The sequence below is a fragment of the Silene latifolia genome, chromosome 5, assembly GCF_048544455.1.
Source record: "Silene latifolia isolate original U9 population chromosome 5, ASM4854445v1, whole genome shotgun sequence".
In the NCBI taxonomy this organism is placed as follows: Eukaryota; Viridiplantae; Streptophyta; class Magnoliopsida; order Caryophyllales; family Caryophyllaceae; genus Silene; species Silene latifolia.
This window is the reverse complement of record NC_133530.1, coordinates 39,238,560-39,254,210: the sequence shown is the minus strand read 5'-3', so window position 1 is coordinate 39,254,210 and position 15,651 is coordinate 39,238,560.

Sequence of the window (15,651 nt, the reverse complement as noted above, 5' to 3'; positions counted from 1 at the left end):
CCAGAAGACGACGAGTTCGAGTCGGAATCGGAGTCGGAGTCAGAGTCAGAGTCTAGAGGAGTCATTAGGGAATCTACTCCTGTTGTCATCCCCACTCCCTTTGTTTCTCCTAGCTTAGCCTCGAGTAGTCACGGTAGTTCGGGAAATGCCCCAATTACTGTCCCTTTGCCGCCACTGACCATGGATCAGTTGGCTTCTTTGTTTCAACTTTACTCAAATCTTAATATGAATAAATCAGGTTCTGCTTACTCTTTGTGTTATCTTGAGTGCAATTCTGTTTACGATGATACCGAGGATGACCAAGACCCAGACTTGACCGAAATACCTCCCTACGTAGCCAAAGAAATACTACAGGAAGGGGAAGGGGGACCTGTAATAGAGGACACCGAACCCATCAATGTAGGAACCGAACTAGAACCCAAAGAACTTAGGATAGGGACTACCTTGAGCTCAACCGAAAGGGCCGATTTCATAGACCTCCTAAATGAATTTAAAGACGTGTTCGCTTGGTCCTACAAAGACATGCCAGGGATCGACAGAGATATCGCCGAACATAGGATTCCGATTAAACCAGGTTTCAAACCTGTAAAACAGAAGCTTCGACGAATGAGAACAGAATGGGCTCTAAAGATTAAGGAAGAAGTGGACAAGCAATTCAAAGCCGGGTTCATCAAAGTTTCCGAGTATTCTGACTGGGTAGCTAACATAGTACCCGTGCCCAAAAAGGATGGGAGAATCCGTGTTTGTGTTGATTTCAGGGACTTGAACAAAGCAAGTCCGAAAGATGACTTCCCTCTACCTCACATCGACATATTGGTAGACAATACTGCAGACCACACATTACTATCCTTCATGGATGGATATGCGGGTTATAACCAAATCAAGATGGCCATGGAAGATATGCACAAGACCGCATTCGTCACCCAATGGGGAACATATTGCTACACGGTAATGCCATTCGGATTGATTAACGCCGGAGCTACATACCAACGCACCGCAACTACACTCCTACATGACATGATGCACAAAGAAGTTGAGGTATATGTAGATGACATGATCGTCAAATCCAAGGAAAGAGAGGGACATATTGCGAACCTTCGCAAGTTCTTCGCAAGGCTACGAAAGTACAACATGAGACTCAACCCCGTAAATGCACATTTGGGGTAACATCTGGGAAACTCTGGGATATGTCGTTAGCCAACGCGGTATAGAAATAGATCCTTCCAAAATCAAAGCTCTGATTGAAATGCCACAACCTCAAAAGAAAAAGAAGTCGAGGATTCTGGGAAAAGTACAATACATAAGTCGATTCATATCGAAACTTACGATGATTTGTGAACCTATCTTCAAGAAACTCAAGAAAACCGTCCACACCATGTGGGATGATGATTGTCAAAAGGCGTTTGACCGAATTAAGGAGATATTGGCTAAACCACCAGTGCTCATGCCGCCACAACAAGATCAACCTCTTGGTTTATATCTCACAGTGACTGAAACCGCCATGGGTGCCATGTTGGCTCAAACTGTAGGGAACGAAGAAAGAGCTATTTACTATCTAAGTAAGAAGTTCTTGGAATATGAGTGCAAATACCCGCAACTCGAAAAGACATGCCTCGCTCTTGTGTGGGCAACGAAGAAGCTACGTCACTACATGCTTAGCTACTCCGTCAAGATATACTCCAAAATGGATCCAATCAAATACCTCTTCGAGAAACCCGTCCTCAACGGACGTCTGGCAAGATGGACTCTGATGCTCTCAGAATTCGACCTTAAATATGTGCCACTAAAAGTTATAAAAGGTCGCGCCGTCGCCGAATTCTTCGCAGAAAATCCCATCAACGACGCACAAACCATAGATACTTGGTTACTTCCCGACGAGGATATACTTCAAACAGATGTAGACTCCTGGGACCTATACTTTGATGGAGCATCAAACTTAAGAGGATTCGGAATAGGAGTGTTGCTCATTTCTCCTGAAGGTGAGCATACACCGATTCTTTGTCAAACTCGACTTCGAGGTAACAAACAACGCCGTTGAGAATCACGAAGCTTGTCTCATTGGTCTACAAGCGGTAAGCTTAGGCATCAAAAACCTCCGAGTACATGGGGACTCATCACTGATCATCAACCAAGTTACAGGATCTTGGAAAATCCGAAGCGAAAGCCTCGCACCCTATCAGGCTAGGATAGACCAAGTCGCTCAGTCCTTTGATCACGTAACATATCTGCACCTACCTCGGGAGGAAAATCAATTTACAGACGCTCTTGCGAAACTTGCCACTTTGATAAATATGCCAGATCACATGGTGGAAATGCCTTTATGTATCGAACGACGCTCAGAGCCGGCTTACGTCCATCAAATCACCGATGAAGAGGAAATCGCACAGGAACCCTGGTTCCAAGCAATCCTGAATTTCAAGCTTAATGGTACCTATCCACCGGATATGGACAAGAGGGGACAACGTGCTATACGCCTATTAGCTTCCCAATACATACTGATGCAAGGAGAACTATACAAAAGAACACCTCTTGGTGTAGTCCTACGATGCCTTGATCATTCACAGGCACGAAAGGTGATGGAAGAAGTCCACGACGGAGAATGCGGTCCTCACATGAGTGGGCCCATGATGGCAAAGAAAATCACACGTTTAGGGTATTATTGGACCACAATGGAATCCGATTGCATCAAATACGTGAGACATTGCCACAATTGCCAAATCTTCGGGAATGTACAACATGTCCCTCCTTCGTTGCTATACACGATGACATCGCCTTGGCCATTTTCCGCATGGGGAATTGACATAATCGGGAAAATAACCCCAGCCGGAACAGGAGGTCACTGTTTCATCCTAGTGGCAATTGACTATTTCACCAAATGGGTAGAAGCGGCTTCCTACACTGGTCTTACGGCTAAAAATGTGGCCAAATTCATACAAAACAACATCATCTGTCGATATGGTTGCCCACATGAGATCATTAGCGATAATGGGTCACATTTCCAAGCTGAAGCAGAGCAATTGCTAGCCAAATACAAGATTAAGCATCACCACTCTTCGCCCTATAGACCACAGACTAACGGCGCGGTAGAAGCGGCAAACAAGAACGTTGTCACAATTCTCAAGAAAATGTCTGACAACTATAGAGATTGGCCAAGCAAGATACCCTTTGCCCTATGGGGATACCGTACATCTGTCAGGACGCCCACTGGGGCTACTCCTTTCTATTTGACCTACGGCATGGAAGGCATGACGACCGGTCGAGCTAGAGATACCATCCTTGCGTATTCTACTCGAAAGTCAAATCCCGGAAGCCGATTGGAAGAGGGATAGATATGAAGAACTCATCCTCCTGGATGAACGTAGGCTACGCGCCTTACATAATGTCCAAACATATCAAGCCCGTATCAAACGAGCTTTCAACAAAAGGGTTAGGCCAAGAAACATCAAAGAAGGAGACTTAGTACTCAAATCGGTTAGAGCTCTTTTGCTGTCGACCCACGGGGAAAATTCAAACCTAATCGGGCCGGACCATTTCTAGTCAAATCCATACTCCCGGGGGTGCGGTTAGAATCACAGACTTAGATGGGAACGAGTTTTCAAACCCCACAAACCTCGACCAATTGAAACGGTACTATGCCTAGAATAGGACAAAAACGCGCCTCGCGTAAACCCATGTGTCGCTCTTGTGGCACTAAATAAAACGGCCCCTGGCCAAGCTGAAATAAGCTAAATGTCTTTGTGCTCTTGCATTTTGACAAGTTTGTCATCCTCATATCATCAAATAAACTAAATTCGCACCTTGAGAACAAGCAAAAGCTCATGCTTATCTTCTATGTTCATTACAAGCTCTTGCTTCGAACAATTATTCTTTTACATTTACTTGAACTACGCGCAAGGGTTTGATTTCGCTTTTTAAGTGAATACGTAGGCAATCCTTCACGGGATTCAACCCATTATATCTAAAAATGTAAATAGAAGGACATTTGCATTGCATTTGAAATTCGACAAGAATAATAAGTGGAAAATCTCAACGGTTTCATAACCATTTAACCTTTTTATTTCATTCACTTTCTAATAATAATAGTACGTTAAATAATAAAAATAGAATAGGCTAGGATTCTAAAAATCCCTCCTTTTTATTACAACAACAATAATAATAATAATCAAATAATAAATAAAGACTCGGGCTATTCCTCCATCTTCCCCTTGCCCTTGTCACTCTTGTCATATTTCTTGTCACGACCTCGAGCCGGGCGCTCTTGCACCACTTCAGACCTAATCACCAACGGTCTTTCTCGAGGCCTGACTCTGCCATTCTTGCTAACCACCATCTCTGCGACAGGAGTAGTCTTTGATTTCTTTGAAGGATGAATGACTTGAAATCCGGCTTCTTCTTCTCCCTCGTCGATGCTTCTCCTTCTCTTTCTCTCCCTCGCGCACCTTGTAGTCAACTGTGCTCGCGTTTCCTCGATCTTTCGCGTTCTTCCGAGTGCGGCCTTTCTCCACCTCGGATAAGAGTCCGACACCCACAAAGCATTGGCGGAGAAACTCAAGAACCACATGTTTCTTTGGGCCCATTTAATGGCCCACTCTCTTCGGCTCTCTGTAGTAAGCGCCATAGCAGTCTGCGGGACGGTATCAAGCCTAGGGATAGTCTGCTTCAGCCCAACTTGCCTCATCAATTTTTCCGGAAAGATGCATACCATAAACTCCAATCCCGGAATGCGCACGGACCTAGTGGGATCCAAAGAAGACACTCCAGTGACAGATTTGAGGTGCCACCACGGTACAACCCACCTAATCAACGGGCCATCATCACTCTTCAGCTTGTTCTTCCAATAGTCGCAGACTCGAGTGAAGTCCACCATGTACAACCGCGTCCTCATCGCAATCATACGAGAATGATAGGAAAGTGCATGAACTGGGGGCTCGATCAATCAGAGCCGTTCCATAAGCCAAACCTACCAAGAGCAGGTATTAGACACTAAAAAAAAAAAAAAAAAGAAAAAAAAAAAAACGAAAAAAAAAAACGAAAAAGAAAAGAAGAAAGAAAAAGAAAAGATGATGTCTTTTACCTGCAAAATGACGGGACTCCCCAAGAACGGCAGATCGCGGTTGGATTTCCTATTATCCAAACCCAAGATAATCTCTCCTAAGCACAAGCAAGCTGGGCTCCTGCGCAGCTCCATTTGCTCAATAAGACCCAAAAGACGGGGATCACCTCTCAAATCTTCATCAACGTGTCCTTGGAAGACATACACGTGCAGCAAACAAAAGCCAAACGCCCTCCTTCTGGCAACATGGGAAACAGTAGGGTCGGCCCTGTTAATGAATCGGTCTACAAAGTCCAACATTCTCACGCCTTTCGGGGTAACTAAGCGATCCACCTCAAGTCTAGTCAGTCCAAGCAAGTCTCTGAATTTGCTCTTATACCCTTGTGAAGTGGAAGGAATGGCAGGTAAATGTTCGGTGTCCCACCCACCAATAGCAGCAATTTCTTCAGGAAGCGGGCAAATATCACCTCCCGGGAACGCGAAAACATGATAATTCGGGTCCCAATAGTCAAGGCAAGCATCCAAGAACGGTTTTACTACCTTAATGAGTTTCAAACTCAACAAAGACCCAAGGTTATAAGCACCCATGTCGTGCTTCTCCATATTCGAAAATTCGTTGGTCCATTCCTTCAAGCGGATCTCCAAAGTATTCATGATGACAATTTTCTCTTGAAGATTTATTTTGAGAGTTTTATGTGAATAGACGAGGAAGAGACGGAAGAATTGTGTGAATTAACGCCCCGTCGACGCTTCTATTTATACTAATTGCTGTTTCCAAAAATCCGCCAGAACGGACCAGCTTAGGAACAGGCGCAGCACCTGCTGCGCCTCTTCAAAGGGACGCAGCTCATGCTGCGCCTCTTCCCAGTGCTCACATTCGTGATTTCGCGTTTGGATCTTTCCTAATTCTATAACGAATAATTTCCTATTCCTACGGGATTTTATTTTGGTAAATACGAACAGTTTACCATGTTTCAAGTTTCCTATTTTTGCGGGCACGCATTTCGAGGCGACGTCGACACCTTCGCCATTTTCATCACACTTAATTCTTCTTTTTTATCATTATTTTAATTCATTTATTTATTTTTAGGAAATAAATTTCATTTTCTTTTTTAGGAAATAATTTTCTTTTGTTTTCATTTTTAACGACTTTCAACATTTCCACATCTCTAACTTACAGATTTCCTTTTTTCTTTTTTTTTTAGGGGGTAACCCTCCCTACCGTCCGGTCATTTCCGACAAATTTTTTGCATTTTGCATTTTTGTGCTCTTTTGAGTCTCATTTTGCGCTAATTAAGCCATATGTATCAAAATGTATGTTTTGCGTAATTTCCATGTAAATTTCGGCAGCATGACGGCGCAAACCGTTGTCTACCAAACCTGTTCAAGAACTAACCTGCAGGTACAAGCAACACAACCCAGCAGCAAAGGCACTCAGGCCATCGTATATACAAATGTACAAGCAAACTGGGGGCTTGTGCCCCGAACAAAGTCCAAAAGTCCAAGCAAACTGGGGGCTTGCGCCCCAAACAAAGTCCAAAAATGTTCAAATCAGAAGTCCAAATGTACAAGTCTACAAAACTACACAAAACTACTGCTGGGCGCCCTCCAACTCGGCAACTCTCGCCACCAGAACGGCGATCTCGGCATCCCGAACCTCGAGCTCCCTCAGCAAGCGAGCCGTCTCCTCCCGAGACTGGGTCAACTCTCGCTCCAGCTCGCGGTCACCCTGTAAACAACAACAAATTGGCTCATGTCAATCAATTCAAGCAAGATCGAAAATCAAAATCAAAAAAAAAAATATATATATCAATCAAATAAAGGTTCATACCTGGCGACCTCGACCACCGACGAGTGCCTCGATGGCAGTAGCTCGCAACCGGTTGGCCACCCTCCATAGCGCCACGAACCGGGACGGCGCGACCTGCATTTTCAAAAGAAATTCTCAGCAAATTGAGCAAACTCAATCAAATGTGTTCTTACAAAAAAGTCATACAAGTTGGAGGCTTACCCTCCGAATCAGATGCTGCCAGTCATCTAAGCCAGCATCCGTCACGGCTACGTCAAAGTCACGCAACTCGGAGATCGTCGTCCTCCCAGTCGCGTCAGTGTACTCAAGGGTCTCGGGGTACTTTGGGGGCTCGATGCCCGCCGCCTCAACCTCCTGCAAAGACAAATAGCTCTCGTTAATCGATGGTCTTTCGTCGCAATCCTCAAAATCAAAATCAAGAAAAAGTAAAAGATACTCACCACTACCGGCCAGTACGCCAACCTCCCGTAAAGGAACGCCGAGTAGTCCTCGCCAGGCAGAAGAAGGTCGTCGCCACTGGCACCAGCCAGGTCCGCCTCTCTCTCAGCCTCAGAAGGCTCCCTAAACATCGTCCTGGGAGGATCGACGGGAACCGTCAACGCGTCCCGAGAGCACTGACGAGCCAACCGCTCGCCCAAGTACCACACAGGACCCATCGACGTCCACAGCAGCAGCCGACTCGGGCTCCTAGGTCGAAGGACCTCAGCAACAAAAGGAGGCGCTCCAGCGTACTCCGCCCAAGGTCTGGGCACCCACTGCGACAATATAAAGGCAAAAAATCATTCCTATGATCAATTAAAAGCAAAGTATAAGAAGAGTAAATGGAATACTCACGCTCGGCCACCAAGAGCGTTCACGTCCGCCGGTAGACGTTGTGAGAAGAACGTTTGCTCTTCGTCCGACATGACCCAATCCTCACCACGGGATAGGCCCTCTCCAACGGCTCCGTCCTCTTGGGCGCGAGACTCGGGAAGTAAGAGTACACCCACGCCTGTAAAACAGAATAATCAATGACGATCTTTCGTGATTTGATAAAGAAAGGAATTTACTTTGGTCTAAAGGAAGGTTCATACCTCCAACAAGTAGTCCAGTCCGACGGCGCCGGGAGAAGTCCCCTTCTCCATCAACTCCGGACGAACCATGGCCCTCATAAAGCGGATGAGGACCGCAAAACCAGCAGATGACCGGCCCCAGCGCCCTAGGGAACTCAGTCGGAAAGAAAGGGAAGGAGCTTCGTCGATAGCCTCTCGCCCTTGTCTCCGAGGTAAATCAAAGACAGGAACCACCAAAGCCACAGACGAGCCCTCCGCTCACCAGACTGAGGAGGAGGAGCTGTCTCCCTCCCATCGATCGTCACGGCGCCGGGTCGTCGCCCCGCAAAGTAGTCTCGGACGTAAGTACTGGGTACCAAACCCTAAGATCGCAATGACCTTCGGCGACAAGTTCCGGTGATCAATCTCCTCGCCTCGGCCGAATCCGCCCTCATAGCGGTCTCCGGCCACACCATCTCCTCGGTCCCCGCACGATGACCGTAAATCATGCCGTAATCCTCCAAATTGACTCCCACCTCACCAAAAGGTAGGTGAAACGTGGAAGTCGTATCCCAGAATCGATCCAAGAAAGCGCGGACCAGGCTAAGGTTGGCCTGCAACTTCCTCTTCACGATATCCCTCCAGACCTGAACCAGAGGACCGAACGCTCCACGCTCGATCATGGCCCTCTCCTCCGCCGACAGCTGCTCGTAGTGCTCCATCGCTGTCGTGTAACCCGAGAACGACCTGATGTTCCCGGCCTCCTATAATGATTTAAAACAAAGCTATCTTTAGTTTTGAATAAAATTTGAAAGAAGTTTGGACAAAAAGAATGAAAGAGAATAGGTAATGAGTAGTGAATTCTTATTTACCAAGCTCTTCACCGTCCTGTAGGACAGGTGACCCTCTGCAGCCCACACAAGGTGCCTACTCTCCCAGGTCTCAGCCCACGCAGGAGCTCCTCTCAGCTGACGGCCTCCTCGCCCAACGTTGGCCCGTCTCGGGGCCTCCTCCTCCTCGACGGCCTCCTCCTCATGAGTCTCGTCTCAGCAGACCATCACGCGCGGTGAAGGCCTGCTCTAAAGCCTCCTCAACAGTAACAGCGTCTATCTCCATGGGAGCTCTCCCAGAAGTAGAAGCTTCATCACCTGCAACATTAAAGTAAATTCAGGCCGCGTCACATGACGACAAGCCTTGGTTAAGGAGTTTTCGAGCCTTCAAAGCCCCGGAAACACCCTTTCCTTGCCATCTTTGGCCATGTTCCCACCAACCCGATCGCTCATGTGATAAATTGGGTCAAGTCAAGTCCAATTCAAAGCCTAGTTCCGGGTTCGAGTCGAAAATTCGGCAGCATTTCGCTATAATGGCGATTATGCCCTAGAAAGGTGTCCTGAAAAAGTTATCACAAACCAAAATTCCGAGATGGTAGGAAGTTTACCCATCATCCAAGGATCCCAAATATCAAATTTCATCGCAAATGGGCAATCCTAAGGCTATTTTCGAAGCAATTTACTGGTTTAGTCAGAAACCGTCTCAAAATTCATTCAAAGGCTCAAAACTCGATGAAAATTCGAAACAAATACATGGTTATGTTCCTAACATCACCTACTATCCATTTCTAGCATCAATTTGGCAAGACAAATCCATTTGGGGGAAAAGCCCCAAATTTTCGATCAAAAGGGTCGAAAACCCTAAATTTCGCGGCTCAAAATTCAACAAATGAAGATGATTAATGCAAGATTGGAACACATACCTCGATTAGTCATGTTTAAAGCAAGCTTTTGGATCAAACTTCGACGGAAATGGTGAAGATTTGAGAGAGAAGTTGCAAGAATTGTGTTTCGAAATAATGAACATAAACCCCTCTGATTTCGCGTTTTTACGCAGAAAAGGCCAAATTGGGGAAAAGACGCAGCAGGCGCTGCGCCTCTTCCAAGAGACGCAGCTCTTGCTGCGCCTCTTCCTTTGGTTCCCTCCATACGGATTTTCAAAAATTCGTTATAAGTTCGTTATTCGTGGGCCCATCTTTGGTGCGCCTCTTCCTCGATGCTATTTTACTCTTTTGGTCCGTTTCGACGATTTTCTTTCGTTCCGGCCCGCATTTTCATCAGCCAGCAGCGGGCTGTTGCATATTATTATTCATTTGTCCCCAGCGCAGCGGTATTTTGCAGTATTGCTCACTCAAGATTTCTTCCATGACGATCAAGATGTTCCTAGTCGTCAAAATATTTGTCCCCATCGCAGCAGTATTTTGCAGTATTGCTCACTTAAGATTTCTTCCATGACGATCAAGATGTTCCTAGTCGTCAACATATTCCCCAATGAGAGTTCGCTTGAGACCGACGCAAGTAGATTCAACCTCAAGTTTTTGCCAGAGTTCGCTTGAGACCGACGCAAGCGGATTCCCCAGCAGTTTCTACCGACGTCCTGCTGTCCCTCACTATATTTTGTGTTTCCCCGCGGAGTACGACAGGGTGTCATTCTCCAGAAGTTCCTATACCCAAAGCCTTAGCTACCCTTAAGTTGACCTTATTAAGCCTCCTTCCCGTCAATGCTTTCCTTTAGGGCCCCATACCCTAGCACAGTCCTTATATACCCTTTAGGTCTTACCCTTAGCTCTTACGCATCCCCGGAAGCATCTCGAGAAAGAAGTCTCAGGTATGGTCTCTTCTTATGGCTGGCGAGCCCCCTTACGTAGTCTAATGGACTTTAAACGACCCTCCCCGATAGTCGTCGATGGACTCTAAAATGTTCCCGACGATGTGTCCTTTGCTCAGACCCCTTGAGCCGCCTCGCGTTGCCATAGTCGTCAGGTTGTAATCTTCGATTGACCTGATGGCTATACTTTGACTTTCGCCTTGTCCAAGCCTCAGTCAAAGTGGGGGCTCTGTAGACACCTCGTTTCTGCACCTCCCGCAAACCACCCGGTGATGATTGGGCCGCATGTTTGATACGCGGAACGATTTGTGACAGTTCGTAAGATTGTCGTCAAGTGATTGCTCAAATATTAAATGTCGACCTCTTAGTTGTCATCTACGTCCCGATACGGTCGTTTTGGCAGTAATTAGAGTACATTCGGAGTCCGGGTCAAAAACCGTCTCCATTTTCTGATAACTGTTAAATCCCGAGTCGGAATATTCTGGAATGTTCCGGATATTTCTATTCCATATTTCACAAATTTTATCTTTTGGCAAATAATATCCCGTAATATTCATAAGATAATCGAATTATTTCCGTCCTACCATAACTCAAACGCGGAAATATTTCTTCAGCAGGAGGAAACCTCCTGGGAATAGACGCAGCAGGTGCTGCGCCTCTTCCAAGAGACGCAGATGGGTCGCCTGCGCCTTTTCCCAGGCCCTTCTTTGCATGTCTTACGTATTTTTTTCATATCTTTCCGAGATTCACTTCCAAAGAGTCTCCGAAACCCTAATTCCCTCCGCGTGATTAGTATAAATAGGAGCTTTCGTTCCTCATATTTCTCACGCGAGTGTCCGCCCTTCTCTTCTCCCTTTGCATTCTAGACTTTGTTCTTACTAATTGGCGCCTACGTGCTTGAACTTTCGACCACGTAAGCTCGGATCTTTCCGGGTACCAGCCTCTCCGTTGCATGACCGACCAATTTGACCAACTACACTCAATCAACTTAATTAATCAATCGTTTTCCTCTTACGAGGGCACTCTCTTTGCATTCGCGTCGAGCATTCACTAGTCGATATCTTAGTTCATCTCGTTTCGTCAACATGTAAGTCTGAGGGTGTATAATCCTTATTTATTTATTGTATTTTATTGTAAGATTTATGTCGAAAACACCATTAAAACCGATTTCTAAAACCGTGCTTTAAAACTCTGTTTTGCGGATTTCCAGTAGACAGACGTCGAGAAAAGACGCAGCAACTGCTGCGCCTCTTCGAAGGAGCGCAGTTCCTGCTGCGCCTCTTCGTGAGGCTGCCGCAGTTCTTGCTTCTTTTCTTCTTCCTCATCCTCTGTAATTCGCTTCTTTTTTGTTTGTTATTTGTTCGTCCGTTAATTCTTTGATATAATCGTCACTGATAATTCACATGTATATTGTATCATATGATTCATCATTCATTAGCATGTTTAATTGCCACAAATCCGACTTAAATCCTAAGTAATTCATATTTGCGGGTTTTCGTCATTAAATTCAAACCCGGATTTAGAGATTCAATTTGTTCATATTGAGTTTCTGGAGTTCGTCATTGATATAGTTTTCATCTGCTTATTCACATATTCGTTGTATATCCGCCGTATTTAGCCTAATTGATTTATTTCGATAGAGGACTCATTAATGTTTTCATCATAATCTCATGTAATTAATTCGTTTACATCCGTATCACCCATGTTTATCGTTTTTATGACCATCATTCACATGTAATTAACCTGTTAATCACTTCCATCCGAGTAAATATTACCAATCAATCAATAAAATTACCAATCGACATTAACGATTTGCAGTTCCGGCTTCACAGCCAGAACTCACCCTTGGAACAGTACGCAAAGAATCGCCGCGCCTCTTCCAGAGGGCGATCTGCTGCGCTGTTCCAGATGATTTCGTCCCCGAACTCCGTTTCGCCTTGACCTAGTTTAATTAGCTTACGTATTAACTGACTATTAATCGTATTATCACTTCTGTTTTGTCCGTTAGTTCCTCCTTTTATTCTTTTTTTCTCAAATTATCCGTTTTAAAGGTATTTTAGACATAAATCGCCTAATCCATTGTAATTGATGTAATTTTTATTATTGTAATTTATAATTATTTCTTTCATTGTTTGTATGCTTTCACATGTAATGAACATTAACTCCTACTTCGACCCAATTGTATGCTAAATTAACTGTCAACCGACTTAGTCTAAATTTCACATGTTAGGATTAAGACTTGGATGTTGCATCGCATGCATATAACCGACGATATATCGAGTACGAATAACTTCCCTAATCATTAGTAGAGGCCGCTATCGAGGCGGGCGGGATTAGGTGTTCGATCAAAAGAGCTTCCTAATACGTACCCTCACCCCTTACTCCAGATCTCCGTGAGCACCCGTGTTCATTGGCATCCACGAGAGTCATTCTAGACATAGAATGCTAAGGGTAACGATTGCTTAGTGTTCATGTCACTACTTTGTGTCTTGACGTGACACGAGGTATTCGAACGGTTCCAATTTCCCATAAAAATTGGTGGCGACTCCATACAAAATGCAAACGCTTGTTTTTCGACCTTCACCAAGCGCCCCCGTGGGCGGCCCGCTGTCCACAACGTCAAAAGCTTAGAGCACGGTCTTAGAATGCAAAGGGAGAAGAGAAGGGTGGACACTCGCATGAGAAATATGTGGAACGGAGGTCCCTATTTATACTAGAAAATATGGAGAGTTATGGAATGACTCAAACTTTGGAAACAAATCATGAAAAAATATGAAAATACGCAGAAAAGAGCTGGGGAAGAGGCGCAGCAGCTGTTGCGATCCTTCGAAGAGGCGCATCAGGTGCTGCGTCCTTTCCCCAGAGGTTTCCTCTTGTGAAAGAAAGATTTCCGCGTTTCTTTTATGGAATTGCGGTGGATCTCAACTTCCTTATTCTTTAAAATAAGATTTTCGGGATATATTTTACCAAAAGGATATAAAATTAATTATGGAATAAAAATATTTGGAATATTCTAGGACATTCGGACTCGACATTTTAAACGGTTTATTATAAAATGAAGCGGTTTTTGACCCGCACTCCAAATGAACTTTAATTACTGTCAAAACGACCGTATAGGTGCGTAGATGACAACTAAGGGGTAGATACAAGTATTTGAGTTATCACTTGACGATAAACTTACGAACTGTCATAACTTGTTCCGCGTACCAAACATGCAGTCCAATCATCACCAGGTGGCTTGTGGGAGGTGCAGAAATGAGGTATCTACAGAGCCCCCACTTTGACTGAGGCTTGGATAAGGCAAAAGTCAAATTATAGCCATCAGGTCAATCGAAGATTACAACCTGACGACTATGGCGACGCGAGGCAGCTCAAGGGGTCTGAGCCAAGGACCTGTCGTCGGGAATATTTTAGAGTCTGTCGACTATCGGGGAGGGTGGGAGCCAAGGACCTGCCAGCCATAAGAAGAAATCATACCCGAGACTTCTTTCTCGAGATACTTCCGGAGTTGCGTGGGAGCTAACGGTAAGCGTAACAGCTAAGGTTAAGACCTAAAAGATATATAAGGATTATGCTAAGGTGTGGGACCCTAAAAGGAAAACATTAGCGAGAAGGCGGCCTAAGGGTAACCGTGGTTTGGGTGTATGACACGGAGAAAGGCGATCCTAAAGGATTATGATCCTATAGGTGGAGGCCAGGTGTGTGAACATGGGTAGTTTGGGAACCTAAGAGAAGGTTGGTATGAGAACATCCGGAGAACGATACCTTTGCTGAACTCCAAGAGGAAACAAAATATATTAAGGGCCGCAGGACGTCGGTAGAAACAGCTGGGGGAATCTGCTTGCGTCGGTTTCAAGCGAACTCCATCTCTCGAGAAATACAATCGGTTGTCATGAACTCTCGCTGGGAAAATAATAGGGTATTGATAAAAGCGAAATCCGCTCATTGCTGCAAGCGAAGTCCTGATAAAAGATCCTTGCTAGGAGATAAAATACTACGACGGTTCATAGTCTGTTTTGGAAAAGATACGGGTCCGGACACAAATAAATGCCCTATAGACCAAATATATGACATAAGGTGTTGGGAAAGAGGCGCACCAAAGATGAGCCCACGAACAACTAACTTATAATGAACTTTTGAAAATTGAGCTGGAAGGGAGCTGGGGAAGAGGCGCAGAAAGAGCTGCGACTCTTGGAAGAGACGCAACAGTTGCTGCGTCCTTTCCCGAGCTCGTCCCTGTCTGAGTAAAACTCGACAGAAAACCGTGTTTTTTTCATAATTCAAAACACATTTTCTATTAAAACTCTCTCAAATTCCAACCATTTTCCGCCAAAATTTGATCAATCCACTCCATTAATCACGACTAATAGAGGTATGTGTCTTATCATTACTTTAATTCTTGTATTTGCTTGATTTTTGATTGAGAAAATTAGGGTTTTCATACCCAAAATGTCGAAAGTTTGGGGCTTTTCCCCCAAATGGATTGGTCTTGTAAAATTGACATTAAAAATGGATAATTGGCAATGTTAGTTACATAACCATGTATTCTTTTTGAATTTTCGTCAAGTATTGAGCATTTGAGCGAAATTGAGAAGGTTTCTCAGCTGTTTCGAAAATTGCTTCGAAAATGGCCTTAGGATTGTCTATTTTTGATGATATTTGGTTTTTTGGAACCCTTGTGTAATGAGTAAACTTCCTACAATGTCATATTTTTTATTTGTGACAGCTTTTTCAGAACACTTTTCTAGGGCATAATCGCTATTATAGAGAAATGCTGCCGAAAATTCGACTCAAACCCGTGATTAGGATTGAACTTAGACTTGACTTGACCCAAAGTACCACATGAGTGGTCGGGTTTCGAAATAAGTGGTCATAGATGGCGGGAAAAGGCCATTTTCGGGGCTTAAAAGGCTTGAAACCACCCTCACCGAGGCTTATCATTTGGCGCGGCCTAATTTGCTTTAATTTTGCAGGTGACGTCCCCTCTATGTTGGGGAGGGCTCCCATGGACGTAGACTTTGACTTTGACCCTTCTCTCGCTCTTGAGGAGGTGGTCGAGGAGGTAGTTGAGGAGGTTTTTCAGGAGGTTGTCGCGGAGG